The sequence below is a fragment of the Carcharodon carcharias genome, chromosome 7 (genome assembly GCF_017639515.1).
Source record: "Carcharodon carcharias isolate sCarCar2 chromosome 7, sCarCar2.pri, whole genome shotgun sequence".
NCBI lineage: Eukaryota > Metazoa > Chordata > Chondrichthyes > Lamniformes > Lamnidae > Carcharodon > Carcharodon carcharias.
This window is the reverse complement of record NC_054473.1, coordinates 85,031,219-85,051,361: the sequence shown is the minus strand read 5'-3', so window position 1 is coordinate 85,051,361 and position 20,143 is coordinate 85,031,219. Positions and strand designations below refer to the sequence as shown.

Here is a 20,143-nt window from a genome sequence, read left to right as displayed (position 1 = left end):
TCCATAAACCTCTCCATTTTGAGACCTCTCTAAGACACTGCTTTTAACCTACGTCTATGGCCAAGCTTTTGGGTCACCTGTGATGTTGCCTCCTTTAGCTTGGCAATTTTTGTCTATGTTTGTGCTCTTTGAATAATGTTGGGATGTTTTACTATATTAGCGATGCAATTTAAATATGAATTGTTGTTTTTAACTGACTTTAAAACGTGCTTCACCTCGCTAGGCAACTTTGACCAGTTCTTTATCAGTTTGCTGGATGCCTGCAAGGAGAGATCAGTTTCACCCTCGGTGTAAGAACAGGAAATACTGGAAAAACTTTGCAGGTCTGGCAGCATCTGCGGAGAGAGACAGAGTTAACATTTCGAGTCCATATGACACTTCATCCTCAGTGTAATGCACCTATAAAAAGTTTTGATGACTATTTCCCCTGGTTAGGAAAACGGTGACGAGGCCTTCAACTTAAAATTGTAGAATTTGTAGCAAGGAGCAGTGTGCGTTATGAATAGTATTTTAGAGTTTGATGTGTGCGATATCCATAGTTAGACTTTATTTTTTTTTTGAAGATTTGGCTTTTCTCTGGAAAGTCTGCATTGTGAGAGTCACAGATTACTGTATACCATGGTCACACAGGAGGATGGCCTGCTTGGAGTCAATCAGTTTTCTAGGTTTACTCCCTCCATTTGGTGTTTGTTTTCAAAGTGTTCAAATCCTGCTCGCAGATGGCTGCTGTGTGATTGCTTGTGATTTCCCTTGTTTAACAATCTACAGAGAGACCTCAGACTCCAAAAGATTAGTTCAGATTGCAGAGGATCTTCACTTAGGAACACGTATGCTTATGTAAAAATATAAAAATGTTTAAAGGAGATCTCTGCTTCTTGGGCACATAGTCTCCCCATTGCCTTAAAAAGGAAATGGTTCGGGTACAGTTGAGGTACATTCCCACACGGGATAAGTAGACAAGCAAAATCAGAGCTCCCTGGATTACACAAGAAGTAGAGATTAAGGTAGTTGACTCCGAATGGAGAATCACCTTGCCTTGCATTCAGCAGATTGCGGTTCTCCAGTGTGGATGTTTTTCTATTTGCTGCTCTGAAACAGACTCGTTTGTCTTGTCTCATTCCATAACCAAAGACATTTTTTTACCTGAACAGTTTCTTCGTCTGACTACCAGCATCCCCCCACCCCGCTCCTACTTTCAGCCTGCCTGTCTCCAGTGGCCGTACCAGAAGCTATACTCCTGCTAGGATAACTCTTGGGTCCTAGAAACACACTTGTCTGCCCACCACATCCCTTAGAAAAGTTAATAGATTTGTAAAACTGAGATCTTGTAAGCTGATGTGAAGCATTCCTTAGATTCTTGTTGAGGAATTGATGAGGTGCTTTGATGCTTTTTTTAATGGCTCAGGACTCATCAGATGAATGATGGGTAATAACATTAAGGTTCACCCACACCCTCTCACCGTTGTAATGTCATGAACTAGACAGTTTGCTTGTTCCCAGGTTTCTCCCATTAGTACTTTGGAGAAGGTAGTTCTATTTTTTAATATATAGGTTGCAATACTACCCATCCGTCATTGCCCTGGTGGTGTTAAAATCAACCATTTAGAGTCACATAGGCCAGCCCGTGTTAGGGAAGCAAGTTTCTTTCAAGGACATTAGTGATCGGTAGGTTCTTAATGGCAATCCAAGAGCTTTTGGTGCCAGAAATTACTGGATTTACTGAAAGCACATTCACAATTTTCCACACTGGGATTTTTTAAATATATCCTTTCACAGGATGTGGGCATCACTGGCTAGTCCATCATTTATTGCCCATCCCTAATTGCCCTTTAGGAGATGGTGGTCAGCTGCCTTCTTGAACTGCTGCAGTCAACATGGTGTAGTTACACCCACGGCGCTGTTAGGGAGGAAGTTCCAAGATTTGGAAGTAACAGCAATTTAGTTCCAAGTCAGGCTGGTGTGTGGTTTTGGAGAGGAACTTGCAGGTGGTGGTGTTCCCATTTATCTGCTGCCCTTGTCCTTTGAGATGGTAGAGGTCACAGGTTTGGAAGGTACTGTCACAGGAACTTCGGTGAGACCTTGGTGCATCTTGTAGATGGTACAACGCTGCTATTATTGTATGTTGCTAGTGAAGAGAGTGAATGCTTAAGGTGGTAGATGGCACACCTGCAAGGTGGGCTGCTTTGTCCTGGATGGTGTTGAGCTTCCTGAGTGTTATTGGAGCTGCAGTCATCCAGGCAAGCGGAGTGCATTCCATCCACTCCTGACTTGTGCCTGAAAGATGGTGGACAGGCTCTCGGGGTCAGGAGGGATTTACCTTGGAATTCCCAGCCTCTGACTGCTCTTGTAGCCACAGTATTTATGTGACCAGTTCAGTTTCTGGTCACTGGCAACCTCCAGGATGATGTAAGTGGGGGTTCAGTGATGGTAATGCCATTGAATGTCAAGGGAAGATGGTCACATTCTGTCTTATTGGAGATGATCATTTCATGAATTTCATGTCATTTCACCACTTGTGTGGTGCCAGTGTTCCATGCCACGCATCAGCCCAAGCCTGAATGTTGTCCAGCTCTTGCTGCATATGGTTCTGAACACAGTACCTAGCCCTGGCTATAGCCACTATACTGTCATGCTTGGGTCACTTATTTTCATCTTCTGCCCTGGCCACGGGTAGGGGAAACCTGTAGTCACTGTCTCTTGCAGGAAAAGGAGTAAAAAGACAGCGTGTTTGGCTCTGTAGCTGTTTTATTAGTCGCAGATGGTTGCAATACAGGAATTTTGGTGAGGTTCTGATTTTTTTTTAGGTGTCGGCTGTGGCTCAATAGTAACACTCTTACTCCTGGCATTTCCTATTTAATGAAATTACTACATTTCAAAAAGTAAAACTATTTTGGAATATTCTGAGATTGTGAAAGGAGTTGTATGTAAATGAAAGTTCTTTTTAAAATCTTTGATGGTGTTGATCTTGAACTCTGTTGATCTTGAACTCAGGGGCTATTGTTAAGGTTGTGCTGGTGCTGTCGTGTGAAGAGAGTAGGATTGGTATTTCCCCAAAGATGTGATCAGTTGAGTCAAAGGGCTGCTTTCCTCTGATCAAATTTTGTGTTTAATACTCAACCCCTAATTTCTGGAGATAATAAACCAGCAACTGAAATTTCATGAGAAAAGGTAAGGGAAGGCTGGAAGGGGGAAAGTCGGCAGTTGTAGAAATGATTTAAAGTGTGAAATCTTTTTCAGCAAAGCACTTAATCCCCAGCAACTGGTTTGTTATAGCAATAAAGCCTCTTAGCTGGGTCACCTTTGTGGTCTTTCAAGCCACACTGCTGATTCGCTTGCCTACCTTTCTCTGATCTAATTTACTCATTTGTTTTCAAGCATTAGATGTGTGTAATCAGTAGGGAGGGCGGGTGCTTTGCAAAGTGCTAATGACTAACATACGTGTCATTATTATGGGAAAGGAGTTCATGCTGGCGTTGTCTGCACAATTGTGGTTTCACAGATGCTTGAGAGCAGTGTGTGGGAAGCAACTGAGAGCTGACTGATGAGGGCTCGGATCTGCCAGCAGCTTTTTTGTCTGAGTAAGTTAAAAGTTAGTAGACTAAATGTGGCCATAGCGATCCTGTGAGAAAGGAAATTATTCGTAAAAGTATATTACACAGACCAAACTTTCAGTGCCTTCCAAAGCATATCTTGCATGTAATTGTAGTTTGTGGGCTCAGAGCTTCAGTAGATTGTTAGCAGCACTATGTGATCAACTGTCCTGCTGAAGGGTTTTCAGTATATTCAGCACAACAGCAGACCTTTTTGCATATAAGTAAACAGTGCCTTTACAAATATAGTTGATGTCAATGCAGAACTTTGGGTTGGAAATGAGAGAGTATTACACATCCTTCGGTGGCATGATGCACATATTTTTGGGTTTATGGTGTTTGAAATATAGACAGATTTCTGATCTGTGTTGCACAATTTGTTACAGGCAATTTTCCAGATCTAGATGCAGTATTGTTTTTCTGTTTAAAATGTTCAAAATTGAGCTGGCAAGTTGTGGTATTTTCTTTGGTATGAGCTGTTCTGTTTACAGAGCTAAAGTCAAGGTCGATTATTTTGTGCCCAGTACTGCAGCTGCAGACCACCAGATACAGTCTTTTCAAAATAAATGATTGGTAGAAGAAATAACTTTGTGACTTTACATCACATCTTTTACGATCTTAGGATGTCCCAAAGCTCTTAACAAATGATGACCTACTTCTTTGAAATGTGGTATTTGGGAATGCAATGTTGACCAGAGGTACTTCCCACTCTTCAAACAGTGCCATGAAATCTTTAAATTCCACCTGAGAGGACAGATTCGGATTAACACCCCCCCCCAACACTCCCCTGCCCCCCCCCCCCCAACACTCCCCTGCCCCCCCCCCCCCAACACTCCCCTGCCCCCCCCCCCCCAACACTCCCCTGCCCCCCCCCCCCAACACTCCCCTGCCCCCCCCCCCCCAACACTCCCCTGCCCCCCCCCCCCCAACACTCCCCTGCCCCCCCCCCCCCCCCCCCATATCTACTGAACAAAGTGTAACATTGTCCATTTATCTCCTGTCCATAATAAACAGGACAAATTAAACTCAATCGTAACTAAAGTGATGGAAGGTGTCTGCCGACAATACTGTGAGGCAGAACTTGCCCAGCAATGAGCTGCTCACTGATGTTCAATTTGGGTTCCACCAAGGCCACTTGGTTCCAGATCTCATTACAGCCTTGGTCAAAACACGGACAAACGAGCTGGACTCCAGATGTATAATGAGAGCAACTGCCTTTGACATCAAGGCTGCATTTGACCGAGTGTGGCATCGTTGAGCCCTAGAAAAAATGGAGTCAATGGGAATCGGGGGGAAATCTCTCCACTGGTTGGAGTCATACCTAGCACAGAGGAAGATAGTTGTGGTTGTTGGAGGTCAATCATCTGTCTCAGGATGTCACTACAGGAGTTCCTCAGGGGAGTGTCCCAGGCCCAACCATCTTCAGCTGCTTCATCAATGACCTTCCTTCCATCATAAAGTCAGAAGTGGGGATGTTCGCTGATGATTGCACAATGTTCAGCACCATTTGCGGCTCCTCATATACTGAAGCAATCCATGTCCAAATGCAGCAAAACCTGGACAATATCCAGACTTGGGTTGACAAGTGGCAAGTAACATTCACACCATACAAGTGTCAGGCAATGACCATCTCCAACAAGAGAGAATCCAACCATCGCCCCTTGATGTTCAATGGCATTAGAATCACTGAATCCCCCACTATCAACATCCTGGGGGTTACCATTGATTAGAAATGGAACTGGACTAGCCAAATAAATACTGTGGCTACAAGAGCAGGTCAGAGGCTGGGATTCCTGCAGTGAGTAACTCACCTACTGACTCCCCAAGGACGGTCCACCATCTACAAGGCACAAATCAGGAGTGTATTGGATACTCCACTCCAAACCACATCCCCACCCACACACATTCCACCCCGAGTCATATCCCCACCCATACCACTCCACCCCAAACTACGTCCCCGCCCACACAACTCCACCCCAAACTACGTCCCCGCCGACACCACTCCACCCCAAGCCACGTCCCCACCCACACCACTCCACCCCGAACAACATCCCCGCCCACACTCCACTCCGAACTACGTCCCGCCCACACCACTCCACTCCGAACCACGTCCCCGCCCACACCACTCCACCCCGAACCACGTCCCCACCCACACCACTCCACCCCAAACCACATCCCGAGCCACATCTCCCCACCCCCCCCTCAATCGCTGATGCACTGCAGACCTTGATGAAGATAGTTGCAGTAACTTTCATTTAAAAAATGAATGTAAATGTTACATCAGGCTGTGCATGAGCTGGAGCAGCTAACTCCATAATGTCATGACATGTTTGTATTGGAAACTCCAGAAAAACCAGCGATGGTGTTGCCAATTTGCAGTTACACACATCTGTCTGCATTGCTTTAGGATAGCTGTGTTTGTCACTTAGAGCTGTTATTCAGTACCCAACCTGATTAAAATGTGGCCTGTGGAGTCACAGGCCTTGATGGGGGTGGTGGTTAAAGGTCAACATTACTCTGAGGCAAATAAAAACTCAGCTAGTATTTGTATGTTTGATCAGGGATATTAATTGAGGTCAGGGTTAGCCTGGCTTTGTACTCATAGTCTCTTTACCTAGTGCCAGTCCTACTAACCCTACAGCGCTAGTGAACTTCAGCACCAAGTTGCGTAGCTGGATGATTCTCCCTTCAGAAAGAAAGCTTTCCAGAACCTCGAGGTGTTCCGGCCAATTGACTACTTTGTGAGTATTCTTCCTGTTGTTATCATTTATTGTGAGGGGAATTGAAAACAAGAATAGGGATGTTATGCTTCAGTTATACAGGGCATTGGTGAGATCACATCTGGAGTACTGTGCAAAGTATTGGTCACCTTATTTAAAGAAAGATGTAAATACATTGGAAACAGTTCAGAGAAGGTTTTCTAGAAGGTGGGCTGTCTTATGAGGAAAGGCTGGACAGGCTAGGCTTGTATCCACTGGAGTTTAAAAGAGTTTGATACATATAAGATCCTGAGGGGCCTTGACAGTGTGGATGTGGAGAGGATGTTTCCCCTCGTGAGAGAATCTAGAACTAGGGGTCATTGTTTAAAAATAAGGGGTCATCCATTTCAGACACAGATGAGGAGAATTTTTTTCTGAGGGCAGTGAGCCCTTTGAACCCTCTTCCTCAAAAGGTAGTCGAGGGCAGAGTCTTTGAATATCTTTTAAGGCAGAGGTAGATAGATTCTTGATAAGCAAGGGGGTGAAACATTAATGGGGGTAGGCGGGAATGTGGAGTTGAAGCCAAAATCAGATGAGCCATGATCTTATTGAATGGCGGAGGAGATTAGAGTAGCCAAGTAGCCCAACCCTGCCCCTAATTTGTATGTTCATAAGTCATTTTGGAAAATGCAGTTTGTACACAGCATGGTCCAAAAAACAAAAGTGAGATAATGCTCAACTAATTTAATCATGTTGGTTAATTAATAAATATTGGGAGAACCCCTTTTTTTGCTCCTCTTCAAATAGCCATGTGGGATGTTATACATCCACCTAAGAGGGCAGATGAGGTGTTATTTTAACATTTCATCCAAAAAACTGACAATGCAGCTCTCCCTCAGCACTGTACTGAAGTGTGAACCTAGATTATCCACTCAAAATGAATGGGACTTGAACCCACAAACTGGGGACTGATTCCGAGGTGACATTGTCACCACTGACCAACAGAGTAGAGCCAGAAGCAAGGACCTTGACTGATTATTTTCTCTCAGAATGAAAAGGAGCATAAGGATTCCTAATGGCAATGGTATAACTAATTAATGTGTGCAGCATAACAGGATGCAGAAAGCGCTGGGCTACTCCAGACACAAGTAGATAAGGACATTTCATAACTTAGGGGAACAGCCTTTTCCCTATTGTGATGGTTACTGAGGAGATACGGTTGTGTTAATCTTAAGGTAATTACATTTGGAGGAATTTGTATTGAAGGGGAAGAAAGTGCAGTGGGTTTGAAGAGTTTTTGAATAAATTCTCTCTCTGTGGGGCACCGGCACTATTCCCTCTACAGCTGGTTTTGCTTCTCCAGTATTTGACATATGAGATGTCCATTTTAGAAATTTGTGAATTAAATTGATGCTTAGGGATCCTGTGTTGGATGTTTTCTTACTAAAATAATAACAAAAACACACAGCTTCCACTGATCCAGCTCTTGGAATCTATGCATTTATTCAGCAGAAGTGGCAGAATCTGGAATCACGCTTTTTTGACCTGTCTTTGCTGTTTTCCCCCCTCCAGTACCTGGTCTTGATGTATGACCTTAGACAACAATTGTCAGCAGCGTATTTAACCGTGGAGGGGCATCCTGTCCATACTCGATCATATCAGCACCCATTGTCCTCTCAGACTTGCTTCATAGCCGGGCAGGGCGGGGTGGGGGGGGGGGGGGGGGGTGCGGGGGTGTGGTTGCGGGCTATATCCAGCGATCAGGCAAAGGAACCCTGTCTAATGTTTTACAGCCAAGCCATGTTATGCTTCAGTATCTGTTACATAGCTGCGATCACTGGTCTGATGTCTTTGGCTAAAGAAGGGGAGATGATGGCATAGTGGTAATGTCACAGACTAGAAATCCAGAGACCCAGGCTAATGCTCTGGGGACAAAAATTCAAACCCCACCATGACAGCTGGTGGAATTTAAATTAAAATTGGGGGAGATGTGGCATAATGGTAATGCCGCTGAATTAGTATTCCACATACTGAGGCTAATGCTCTGGGGACATGGGTTCAAATCCCACCATAGCACTTGGTGGAATTTAGGAGTCTGTGCTCAGTGCTGGTGAGTGAGGGAGTTTTGGGTTAATTGCTCTCTAAAGTCTAGTTTTGCTGAGAAGAGTGTCCTACAGTCAGCATCGTGGTGAAGCAGCCTGGGAAGAGTGTCCTGCAGTCAGCATCACAGTGAAGCAGCCTGGGAAGAATGTCCTGCAGTCAGCATCACGGTGAAGCAGCCTGGGAAGAGTGTCCTGCAGTCAGCATCGTGGTGAAGCAGCCTGGGAAGAGTGTCCTGCAGTCAGTATCATGGTGAAGCAGTCTGGGAAAAGTGTCCTGCAGTCAGCATCATGGTGAAGCAGTCTGGGAAGAGTGTCCTGCAGTCAGCATTGCAGTGAAGCAGTCTGGGAAGAGTGTCCTGCAGTCAGCATTGCGGTGAAGCAGTCTGGGAAGAGCGTCCTGCAGTCAGCATCGTGGTGAAGCAGTCTGGGAAGAGTGTCCTGCAGCCAGTTCTTGTTGAAAATAACAAGAGTGACATCACAAGACAGCGCGAGAGAGCGGCGGAGAAATCAGAACCAGCGTGAGTGTGGGGAAGCTTCAAAAAGTGACGTCAGCGCAAAGGTGATTGGTGAGTAGTGGATAAGTGTTTTTCTCCAGTTTTTTCCTCTAGTTTTTCTCCTGTTTGAAATAGATTAAGCAAAGGAAAGGTAAGAGTTCTAGTTTTTATTTAAAGTACATAAATAATTTCACTTTTTTTTACTGTATTTAACTTAAAGTAAGAGTTTTCTTTTCAACTAGAGGCTTGGCAGGGCAGCTCAGTTCCATGTTATGTAATGCCTGCAACATATGGGAAGTACTAGATGCTCCTTGCGCTCAGACCGACCACGTGTGCAGGAAGTGCCACCAGCTGCAGCTACTTGAGCTCCGAGTTTTGGAGCTTGAGCAGCAGCTGGAGGCACTGAGGTTCATCCGCGTGGCTGACAGTTTCGTGGATGGCTTGTTTTTAGATGTGGTCACCCCACAGCTTATGGAAGTGCAGACAGAGAGGGAATGGGTGACCATCAGTTAGAAGAAAGGTGTCAGGCAGGTAGTCAGGAAATCCCCAGGGTGCATCTCGCTCGAGAACCGTTTTTCTGTGTTGGAAAACGGTGAGAGAGATGGTTCCTCTGGGGAATGCAGCTATGATCATGGCAATGAGTGACTCAGCTGCACGGGGAGGGGAGAAGAAAAAGATGGGAAGAGCAGCAGTGGTAGGAAACTCGATAGTAAGGGAAACAGACAGGCGTTTCTGTGGCCGTAGACATGACTCCAGGATGGTATGTTGCCTCCCTGGTGCCAGGGTCAAGGATGTCACTGAACGGCTGCAGGGTATCCTAAACGGGGAGAGCAACAGACGGAGATCGTGGTACATATCGGTACGAATGACATAGGTAGAAAGAGGGATGAGGTTCTGTCAGCAGAATTTAGGGAGCTAGGAAGCAGATTACAAAACAGGACCTCAAAGGTAGTAATCTCTGGATTACTTCCAGTGCCACACACCAGTGAGTATAGAAATAGGAAGTTAGTCCAGATGAGGGCAGTGCACTTGACGTAGTCTACTTGGACTTCAGCAAGGCTTTTGATAAGATCCCGCATGGGAGACTGATAATGATGGTATGGGAGACTGATAATGATGTTAAGAGCCCATGGGATCCAAGGCAATTTGGCAAATTGAATCCAGAATTGGCTGAGTGGCAGGAAGCAGAGGGTGATGGTCGAGGGGTGTTTTTGTGACTGGATGCCTGTGTCCAGTGGGGTTCCACAGGGATCAGTGTTGGGTCCCTTACTCTGTGGTACATTTAAACGATTTAGACTTGAATGTAGGAGGGTTGATCAGTAAGTTCACAGATGACATGGAATGACATTACGTGGTGAATAGTGAGGAGGATAGCCTTAGATTACAGGAGGATATATACGGGCTGGTCAGATGGGCTGATCAATGGCAAATGGAATTTAACCCGGATAAGTGTGAGGTGATGCGCTTGGGCAAGACAAACAAGGCATGGGAATACACGATGAATGGTAGGACTCTAGGAAGTAACGAGAATCAGAGGGACTTTGGTGTGCATGTCCACCGGTCCCTTAGGTAGTGGGACAGGTAGATAAAGTGGTTAAGAAGGCATATGGTATACTTACCTTTATTAGCCAAGGCATAGAATATAAGAGCAGGGAGGTTATGCTGGAACTGTATAAAACGCTGGTTAGGCCACAGCTAGAGTATTGCATGCAGTTCCGGAATCCGCATTGTAGGAAGGATGTGATTGCACTAGAGAGAGTGCAGAGGAGATTTACCAGGATGTTGCCTAGGCTAGACAGTTTTAGTTATGAGGAGAGATTAGATAGACTGGGGTTATTTTCCCTGGAGCAGAGGAGATTGAGGGTGGACATGATTGAGGTATATAAAATTATGAGGGGCATAGATAGGGTAGACAGGAAGGAACTTTTCCCCTGGTGGAGGGATCAATAACCAGGGGGCATAGGTTTAAGGTAAGGGGCAGGAGGTTTAGCAGGGATGTGAGGAAGAATTTTTTCACCCAGAGGGTGGTGGGAATCTGGAACTCACTGCCTGAAAGGGTGGTAGAGGCAGAAACCCTCATAACACTTAAAAAGTATTTGGATATGCACTTGCAATGCCATGGCATACAAGGCTATGGGCATAGTGCTGGAAAATGGGATTAGAGTAGTTAGGTACTTGTTTGACCGGTGCAGACTTGATGGGCTGAAGGGCCTTTTTCTGTGCTGAAGACATCTATGACTCTATAAATGACGGGGCAGCTGTTTGCTCCCAGTGAAACGTTAATAGTGGAAGTTTGAGAAATTGTATGTTATTCGGCGTTTTTATTCCTATGGGGATGTGGGCGTCGCTGCAAGGCCAGCATTTGTTGCCCATCCCTAATTGCCCTTGTACTGACCTTGCTAGTCAATCACATTGCTGTGGGTGTGGAGTTACATATAGGCCACACTGGGTAAGGTTGGCAAGATTTCCTTCCCTGAAGGACATTCGTGAACCGGGTAGGTTTTTCCAACAATCGGTGATAGTTTCATGGTCACCATTACTGAAACTAGCTTTCTATTCCAGTTTGAACCCTGCCTCACCAAGCTATTCATCAAGGTGCAAAGCACCTTCAATTTTTATATTGGTTTAGTGTCAAAGCTACATCACAGTGTGAAAGTTGCAAGGTAACTAAAATGGTATCAGGTTAAATGGTAGAGGCATGGGTCAGCTGCTGCCAAGGAACCAGTGTTTTCAGTTCAGTAACTTGGGTTACTACATGTAGCTGTCATTCAGCATTGGCATATTGTCTGGAAACATTTTCCTATTTAAAAAAACCTTCCCTTTGATAACTCTCCTTTAGGATCAGCGGATAGTTTCCCTGCAGTTAACTTTTTCCTTCTCTTTCCCCCTCTCCCAAGTTCACTTTCAATTGAATTTTTCTGGAGTTTACTGTAGCGGTGTTTCTTGTCGGTTTCATTTTTCTTGGCATGGCTTATTGCTTTTTATAGGCACTTTTGTGTTTTTTTTTTCCCTGCTGCTTTATATTCTCAATTGCTGCCAGTTTTTTTAGTTCTTTGATATGTGCTGAAGATATCTTTGCAGCAACACTTGCTAGTGGGAAGTTGCACATACTACTGTTTGGCAGGAAGGCATTTTTTTAAATGACAAGAACTTACACTTGGTTTAAAACCTGCAGGATTTTAGGTAGCTGCGGTGTTGAGGATTTCAGATTTAAATTAGATTCAGATTTGCCAAAAGCAGAGGCTTCCACTCTGCAGATAGATGGTCGCATTCCCAAACACTACCTTACTTGAAGAGATGGTGACATAGTGGTAATGTCACTGGATAGTAATCCAGAGATCTGGGCTAATGCTCTAGAGGCATGGGTTCAAATCCCTCCACGGCAGCTAGTGGAATTTTAACGCAAGTACTAAAATCTTAAATTGAAATCTAGTTAATCTCAGTAATGGTGACCATGAAACTATTGTTGATTGTTGTAAAAACCCACCTGGTTCACTAATGTCCTTTAGGGAAGGAAACCATCCTTACCTACAATAATGTGGTTGACTTTTAACTTGCCTCTGCAATGGCCTAGCAAGTTCAAGGGCATTAGGGATGGGCTCCAAATGCTGGCTGTGCCAGCAATGTCCACATTCAATCCCAGCTAGGCCAACTTCCCACAGTGAATGGAAGCTGGCCCAGGGGTACATGTAAAGTGGATGGCTGTGAGTAGCACCTCAGACCACATTGCAAGGCTCACTGCCCCAATGTACCTTGAGACATCCCGATTGAACCTCAGTCAATGCTGACGCTGATCTGATTGAATAAGCAGCCACAACATTTCTGCCATTTGTTTTAGGTAAATATTGTTTCTTCATTCACGCGATGCTCTGAAAAATATGATCGTATTACTGATTGTTGTCCTCAGTCATTCCACAAGGGAGTTGTAATGGAATATTCCTGCGATGCTTGTGGATTATCCAATGGAGCTTCTCACAGTTTATTTGCAATTGGATCTACTTTTCAACACTATCATCAATCAGTGGCTGTACAAGATATAGTTTATACAAAGTGTCACATTGTTGAGCACACCCTCATAACCTTTGCAGTCATGTGTTTGTGATAAATTCCTTCTGCAGCTATCTGTTTCACTTGCTCCTTCACCACCACCACCTCCATGGTTTTGGGAACAATAGAAATTGAGTTTGAGGATTTTTTTCTCTCCTCCCTCCCAGACTTTCCCCTCCATCACAAGGAGACTTCACAAAATAACATTCATCTATTTGCATTGCTGTCCAGTGCCTCCACCCACTGGCTTTTTAGGCTTTTTTATAATGCCTGACCAATATAACACATAAGGGTGAACAGATTAGAACTATATGCTGATAGCGTTAGATGAAATAGGGAGCGAGCAGGTTAATGTCAATTATAAACGTCGGCATAGACCACTCAAGCTGAATGTGTTGCTGTTGTGCTGTGGACTCTTATGTAAAAGCTTGATTATGGGGAGACTGCCACAGCCAAGTGCGATTCTGTCCTTGCCCCAATTTCTGCTTCCAGCAGGAGTCACTGTATGGAAAGAGGATAGCTGACTTTCTGTTTCCTCCTTTCCCCTTCCCAGACCATTCCTACAGCTCGAGTCCCTGTGGCCTAGTTCCATACTACACCTCTTCTTTCCATGAAGTCAGGGAGGTATGAAAAGAAGTTAAGTGTTTATGATTCCGTGAAATAGACTTTATTTTAAATGCCATATGGATTTGCTGGAAACCCCATGAAGCAGCTCCATGGTGAATGAAAGATGTTTTTTTTAATGCATACATGGGATGTGGGCATCGCTGGATAGGCCAGCATTTATTGCCCATTCCTAATTGCCCTCATTCAGAGGTCTTTTTTTTTTAAGAGTCAATCACATTGCTGTGGGTCTGGAATTACATGTAGGCCAGAGCGGGTAAGGGCATAAGTGAGCCAGATGGCATTTTTACACCAATCAGCAATGGTTTCATGGCCATCATTAGACTTTTCATTCCAGATTTTTATTAAATTCACATTTCGCCATCTGCCGTGGTGGGATTTGAACCCAGGTCCCAAAGCGTTACCACTGGGTCTCTGGATTACTAGTCCAATGACAATGCCGCTGCCGCCCCTATATGTATAAACAAAGCAAAAAAAAAAACAGTTGCTGGAAGTCTGAAAGAAAACCAGGAAATGCACAGCAGGTCAGGCAGTGTCTGTGTCAAAGGGCCCACACCCGAAACATCAGCTCCTCTGACCTCTTCCCAGAGGCTTCCTGCCATTGAATGTTTCCAGTGTCTGCCCCTGTTGTTGTTGATGAAAAATGTTGGATTGTTAATTTATTTCCTTACAAGTAATCATATCTAAAACAATTGAGTGCAAATATAACGCCAAGTGTGTTAAACCATTACCAGGTCACTTCAGTGATTGCACCATAGCAATATGATGTGCTTAATTGCCTATGTCACCCCACTCAATGCCTCTCTTCTGCTGACTAGTTGGGTGGCACACCCTTCTCCTGGTTCCACTATTACCTATCCAGTTATAGTTAGAGAACACCTGCAATGGCCACCATCATATCATTAACTCTGAGTGCCCCCAAGGATCCATCATTGACCCTCTTCCTATTTCTTGTTCACCCATGGCGACATCATCTGGAAACATGTGGTAAGATGTTCTCTGATGGCACCCAGTTCTACCTCATCACCACCCCTCTCCTCACCTCCACTCCTTTTTTCACCTCCACTGTCTCAGTGTTGTCATATTGCTTGTCTGACACTCAGTCCAGGGTGAGCCGACATTGCCTCCTGACTTTGGCCTCAATCACAAACTCCATTCCCCAGCTACCAATTCCATCCTCTTTCCTGGCAGTTGTCTGAGGCTGGACCAGACTGCAGGTAGCTTTAGCCATGCTCTTTGACCCTGGGCTGAGCTTCTGACCCCATATCATCTGCATCACAACAACTGCCCATTTCCACCTCTATTACAACACTCTTCCTTTATCCTTAGTTGCACCAAGTCCTGTTCATCTATCACCTCTGTGCTCAGTGACTTACATTGGCTCCCGACCCACTAATGTCGCAATATTTAAATTCTAATCCTTGTCTTTGAATCTGTCCATGGCTTGTCCGTCCCTATCTCAGTAACCTGATCCACCCCTACAAACTCCCGCAATTCTGCATTCATTGACCCAAAATATTAAGTTTGTTTCACTTCACACATACTGCCTGACTTGCTGTGTATTTCCGGCATTTTCTTGTTTTTATTTCACCGTTTCTCCAACTCTGCTGTCTCTTGTGCATCCTCCACTTCCTTTGCTTCACCTTTGGCGGTCATGCCTTTAGCCATCTGGGCCACCATCTTTAGAATTCACTCCATAAACCTCTCCATTTTGAGACCTCTCTAAGACACTGCTTTTAACCTACGTCTATGGCCAAGCTTTTGGGTCACCTGTGATGTTGCCTCCTTTAGCTTGGCAATTTTTGTCTATGTTTGTGCTCTTTGAATAATGTTGGGATGTTTTACTATATTAGCGATGCAATTTAAATATGAATTGTTGTTTTTAACTGACTTTAAAACGTGCTTCACCTCGCTAGGCAACTTTGACCAGTTCTTTATCAGTTTGCTGGATGCCTGCAAGGAGAGATCAGTTTCACCCTCGGTGTAAGAACAGGAAATACTGGAAAAACTTTGCAGGTCTGGCAGCATCTGCGGAGAGAGACAGAGTTAACATTTCGAGTCCATGTGACACTTCATCCTCAGTGTAATGCACCTATAAAAAGTTTTGATGACTATTTCCCCTGGTTAGGAAAACGGTGACGAGGCCTTCAACTTAAAATTGTAGAATTTGTAGCAAGGAGCAGTGTGCGTTATGAATAGTATTTTAGAGTTTGATGTGTGCGATATCCATAGTTAGACTTTATTTTTTTTTTGAAGATTTGGCTTTTCTCTGGAAAGTCTGCATTGTGAGAGTCACAGATTACTGTATACCATGGTCACACAGGAGGATGGCCTGCTTGGAGTCAATCAGTTTTCTAGGTTTACTCCCTCCATTTGGTGTTTGTTTTCAAAGTGTTCAAATTCCTGCTCGCAGATGGCTGCTGTGTGATTGCTTGTGATTTCCCTTGTTTAACAATCTACAGAGAGACCTCAGACTCCAAAAGATTAGTTCAGATTGCAGAGGATCTTCACTTAGGAACACGTATGCTTATGTAAAAAATATAAAAATGTTTAAAGGAGATCTCTGCTTCTTGGGCACATAGTCTCCCCATTGCCTTAAAAAGGAAATGGTTCGGGTACAGTTGAGGTACATTCCCACACGGGATAAGTAGACAAGCAAAATCAGAGCTCCCTGGATTACACAAGAAGTAGAGATTAAGGTAGTTGACTCCGAATGGAGAATCACCTTGCCTTGCATTCAGCAGATTGCGGTTCTCCAGTGTGGATGTTTTTCTATTTGCTGCTCTGAAACAGACTCGTTTGTCTTGTCTCATTCCATAACCAAAGACATTTTTTTACCTGAACAGTTTCTTCGTCTGACTACCAGCATCCCCCCACCCCGGCTCCTACTTTCAGCCTGCCTGTCTCCAGTGGCCGTACCAGAAGCTATACTCCTGCTAGGATAACTCTTGGGGGTCCTAGAAACACACTTGTCTGCCCACCACATCCCTTAGAAAAGTTAATAGATTTGTAAAACTGAGATCTTGTAAGCTGATGTGAAGCATTCCTTAGATTCTTGTTGAGGAATTGATGAGGTGCTTTGATGCTTTTTTTAATGGCTCAGGACTCATCAGATGAATGATGGGTAATAACATTAAGGTTCACCCACACCCTCTCACCGTTGTAATGTCATGAACTAGACAGTTTGCTTGTTCCCAGGTTTCTCCCATTAGTACTTTGGAGAAGGTAGTTCTATTTTTTAATATATAGGTTGCAATTACTACCCATCCGTCATTGCCCTGGTGGTGTTAAAATCAACCATTTAGAGTCACATAGGCCAGCCCGTGTTAGGGATAGCAAGTTTCTTTCAAGGACATTAGTGATCGGTAGGTTCTTAATGGCAATCCAAGAGCTTTCTGGTGCCAGAAATTACTGGATTTACTGAAAGCACATTCACAATTTTCCACACTGGGATTTTTTAAATATATCCTTTCACAGGATGTGGGCATCACTGGCTAGTCCATCATTTATTGCCCATCCCTAATTGCCCTTTAGGAGATGGTGGTCAGCTGCCTTCTTGAACTGCTGCAGTCAACATGGTGTAGTTACACCCACGGCGCTGTTAGGGAGGAAGTTCCAAGATTTTGGAAGTAACAGCAATTTAGTTCCAAGTCAGGCTGGTGTGTGGTTTGGAGAGGAACTTGCAGGTGGTGGTGTTCCCATTTATCTGCTGCCCTTGTCCTTTGAGATGGTAGAGGTCACAGGTTTGGAAGGTACTGTCACAGGAACTTCGGTGAGACCTTGGTGCATCTTGTAGATGGTACACGCTGCTATTATTGTATGTTGCTAGTGAAGAGAGTGAATGCTTAAGGTGGTAGATGGCACACCTGCAAGGTGGGCTGCTTTGTCCTGGATGGTGTTGAGCTTCCTGAGTGTTATTGGAGCTGCAGTCATCCAGGCAAGCGGAGTGCATTCCATCCACTCCTGACTTGTGCCTTGAAAGATGGTGGACAGGCTCTCGGGGGTCAGGAGGGATTTACCTTGGAATTCCCAGCCTCTGACCTGCTCTTGTAGCCACAGTATTTATGTGACCAGTTCAGTTTCTGGTCACTGGCAACCTCCAGGATGATGTAAGTGGGGGTTCAGTGATGGTAATGCCATTGAATGTCAAGGGAAGATGGTCACATTCTGTCTTATTGGAGATGATCATTTCATGAATTTCATGTCATTTCACCACTTGTGTGGTGCCAGTGTTCCATGCCACGCATCAGCCCAAGCCTGAATGTTGTCCAGCTCTTGCTGCATATGGTTCTGAACACAGTACCTAGCCCTGGGCTATAGCCACTATACTGTCATGCTTGGGTCACTTATTTTCATCTTCTGCCCTGGCCACGGGTAGGGGAAACCTGTAGTCACTGTCTCTTGCAGGGAAATGGAGTAAAAAGACAGCGTGTTTGGCTCTGTAGCTGTTTTATTAGTCGCAGATGGTTGCAATACAGGAATTTTGGTGAGGTTCTGATTTTTTTTAGGTGTCGGCTGTGGCTCAATAGTAACACTCTTACTCCTGGCATTTCCTATTTAATGAAATTACTACATTTCAAAAAGTAAAACTATTTTGGAATATTCTGAGATTGTGAAAGGAGTTGTATGTAAATGAAAGTTCTTTTTAAAATCTTTGATGGTGTTGATCTTGAACTCTGTTGATCTTGAACTCAGGGGCTATTGTTAAGGTTGTGCTGGTGCTGTCGTGTGAAGAGAGTAGGATTGGTATTTCCCCAAAGATGTGATCAGTTGAGTCAAAGGGCTGCTTTCCTCTGATCAAATTTTGTGTTTAATACTCAACCCCTAATTTCTGGAGATTAATAAACCAGCAACTGAAATTTCATGAGAAAAGGTAAGGGGAAGGCTGGAAGGGGGAAAGTCGGCAGTTGTAGAAATGATTTAAAGTGTGAAAATCTTTTTCAGCAAAGCACTTAATCCCCAGCAACTGGTTTGTTATAGCAATAAAGCCTCTTAGCTGGGTCACCTTTGTGGTCTTTCAAGCCACACTGCTGATTCGCTTGCCTACCTTTCTCTGATCTAATTTACTCATTTGTTTTCAAGCATTAGATGTGTGTAATCAGTAGGGAGGGCGGGTGCTTTGCAAAGTGCTAATGACTAACATACGTGTCATTATTATGGGAAAGGAGTTCATGCTGGCGTTGTCTGCACAATTGTGGTTTCACAGATGCTTGAGAGCAGTGTGTGGGAAGCAACTGAGAGCTGACTGATTGAGGGCTCGGATCTGCCAGCAGCTTTTTTGTCTGAGTAAGTTAAAAGTTAGTAGACTAAATGTGGCCATAGCGATCCTGTGAGAAAGGAAATTATTCGTAAAAGTATATTACACAGACCAAACTTTCAGTGCCTTCCAAAGCATATCTTGCATGTAATTGTAGTTTTTGTTGGGCTCAGAGCTTCAGTAGAGATTGTTAGCAGCACTATGTGATCAACTGTCCTGCTGAAGGGTTTTCAGTATATTCAGCAACAGCAGACCTTTTTGCATATAAGTAAACAGTGCCTTTACAAATATAGTTGATGTCAATGCAGAACTTTGGGTTGGAAATGAGAGAGTATTACACATCCTTCGGTGGCATGATGCACATATTTTTGGGGTTATGGTGTTTGAAATATAGACAGATTTCTGATCTGTGTTGCACAATTTGTTACAGGCAATTTTCCAGATCTAGATGCAGTATTGTTTTTCTGTTTAAAATGTTCAAAATTGAGCTGGCAAGTTGTGGTATTTTCTTTGGTATGAGCTGTTCTGTTTACAGAGCTAAAGTCAAGGTCGATTATTTTGTGCCCAGTACTGCAGCTGCAGACCACCAGATACAGTCTTTTCAAAATAAATGATTGGTAGAAGAAATAACTTTGTGACTTTACATCACATCTTTTACGATCTTAGGATGTCCCAAAGCTCTTAACAAATGATGACCTACTTCTTTGAAATGTGGTATTTGGGAATGCAATGTTGACCAGAGGTACTTCCCACTCTTCAAACAGTGCCATGAAATCTTTAAATTCCACCTGAGAGGACAGATTCGGATTAACATCTCATTTGAAAAACGGCATCTCCAACTGTAGCAGCTGCCTCAGTGCTTTGTTGAAGTTTCAGCCTAGATTATGTCCTTAAGTTCTGGAGTGAGGCCTAAACATACACCTTTTTAAAAAATCATTTCAGAGGATAGTTAAGAGTCGACTACATTGCTGTGGGTCTGGAGTTATATGTAGGCCAGACCAGGGTAAGGATGACTGCTTTCATCCCCTAAAGAAGGAAAGAACATTAGTGAACCAGATGGGTCTTTATAGCAATCAATGATAATTTTATGGACACCATCACTGAGACTAGCTTTATATTCCACATTTATTAATTGAATTTAAATTCCTCCAGCTGCCATGGTGGGTTTTGAACCCATGTCCCCAGAGCATTAGCCTGGACTTCTGGATTGCTAGTTAAACACTGCCTCCACCTCTGAGTTGGATGAGAATGCTACCAACTGAGCCATGGGCACCACTTCTTCTAGAAAACACTTCGGTAATTTAAATGCTTAAATGTGCTCGTCCATTTT

General features: G+C 44.1%; 1 protein-coding gene across 5 annotated transcripts in view; it reads left to right on the top strand.

Moving 5' to 3' along the window:
* The window catches only part of ip6k1 (inositol hexakisphosphate kinase 1), a 120,041-nt gene that overhangs the window by 20,244 nt on the left and 79,654 nt on the right, over positions 1 to 20,143 (top strand). The window contains exon 1 of one of the 5 annotated variants that reach the window (XM_041191264.1): positions 5,989 to 6,331. The exons of 2 other annotated variants lie outside the window; for them this stretch is intronic. The gene's annotated coding sequence lies outside the window, so the exon portion shown is untranslated. Of the gene's footprint in view, positions 1 to 5,988; positions 6,332 to 8,937; positions 8,958 to 18,791; positions 18,843 to 20,143 lie in introns of those variants that run through there. 2 more of the 5 variants (XM_041191266.1, XM_041191265.1) reach the window with 2 other exon arrangements.